The following is a 1,579-nucleotide window of genomic DNA, read 5'->3' on the forward strand; positions in this document are numbered from 1 at the left end:
CCCCCACATGGGCTGGACCTCCCCCTCCCCCTCCTGCCCTCCTGCCCCCACATATGTAGCAGATATTCAGCTTGGTCTTCATGTTGCCTGCCTGGGGATTGATCCAATTCCCTTAACTGGGCCTCAGTGGGAGAGGATGTGCCTAGTCCTGCAGTGACTTGATGTGAGGGGAAGTAGGACTTGGGGGTGATAGAGGGACATCCCCTTCTCAGAGAAGAGGAGGGGAATGGGAGGGAAGATCTGTGTAAGGGGGTACTAGGAGAATGTGAAGTGAATGAATGAATAATGAAAAACAGGGAAAATAGCTTTCAACCCCTTTCCAAAAAAGAAAAACCAAACACCTAATACAACAACCCCCCCAAACAAAGAAAAGCAATATTCCACTCCCCAAAGCACCACCAAATCAAAGCACTCTAAACAGCTGAAGTCTGACCCTCGAGGTGTGGCTGCTGTATCACATATGAACCAGTGGGTGGCAGAGAGGAGAGAGCCTTTGTCTACACTTGGTGTTGTGTGTCTGACCTATGAACATCTGAATAATTAGCAGCCTAACATTTCCTGAAAAAGGGAGCCGGAGACCACCACCAGTCTGGCACCAGGGGATCTGGATGGACGTCTAGGGCAGAAGCAAACTGGAAACTAGAACAACCCTGCTTGGGACCCTGGAGGGAGTGAGCCCAAAACAGCGTGGGGCCACTAGGGCACCCCAGACAGGGAGGGAGCCACCCTCAGGTGATCACCAGTCCAGAGCTGCGCAGGCCTGGGTGCTGGGGAAGAACAGACCATGCTCCAGATGACCACTGCTAGGGGCTACAATGCACGTGCAGGGCATAGCAATCCTGAGACGACCCCAGACACTCACAGACCCTGGGTACCACTAAGAGGAGCAGGTAAGTCATGGATAAATGCAAGAGAAAGAGGAACAGCATTTGCAAAGAAGTGTGGACAAAAGGGTATATGGTGGGTCACACTACAGCTTGCACGACAAGATTTTTTTTTCTCTTTTGGGGGGAGGTTGCAAGGATGGAAGGGGGTATGAGGGACGGGGGATTGTGGTACATGATATCAAATTCATAAAGAACCAACAAAAGGCTAGACAGCAAAACAAAGCTGTCTTTATATATATTAGTCAACTATCAAACATGAGGCTAATCATGGAGTGGTTGATAGACCCAGTGTCACTCTTGAAAACTGATTTTCTTTCCCTCTTCCAGCAGATGTAAGTGACAGTTCAGGTGTTAACCTTTACCCTAGTAGCTAGGTTTTCTTTCTTTCCTATATATATGTATATGTGCATATACATATATATGTGTATGTATGTATGTATGTATATATCAAAAGAAAATACAGTAAGATGAAACAAGAACTATTGCACGAAATTGAACAAGATCAACCACCCAAAGGAAGAAAGCTCAAGACGGCACGAGAATCTTTCACTCAATTAAGAATCACAAGCCTACTAAACTGGAACCCGTGATATTTACACACAGAACCCGGTGCAGACCTGTGCAGGCCCTGTGCTGCTGCTCTGGTCCCTGTGAGTTTCTCTGACCCTGTGCTGCTGCTCTGGTCCCTGTGA

The 1,579-nt window shown here is 47.8% G+C and overlaps 1 non-coding gene across 1 annotated transcript; it reads left to right on the plus strand.

The window, feature by feature from the left end:
• The first annotated feature begins 427 nt into the window (after positions 1 to 427).
• On the plus strand, positions 428 to 556 carry LOC116089648. The gene has a single exon (XR_004118422.1). It is a non-coding gene; the product is annotated as a small nucleolar RNA SNORA17 (small nucleolar RNA).
• Positions 557 to 1,579: the final 1,023 nt, after the last annotated feature.

This window comes from Mastomys coucha, unplaced genomic scaffold (genome assembly GCF_008632895.1).
Source record: "Mastomys coucha isolate ucsf_1 unplaced genomic scaffold, UCSF_Mcou_1 pScaffold14, whole genome shotgun sequence".
NCBI lineage: Eukaryota > Metazoa > Chordata > Mammalia > Rodentia > Muridae > Mastomys > Mastomys coucha.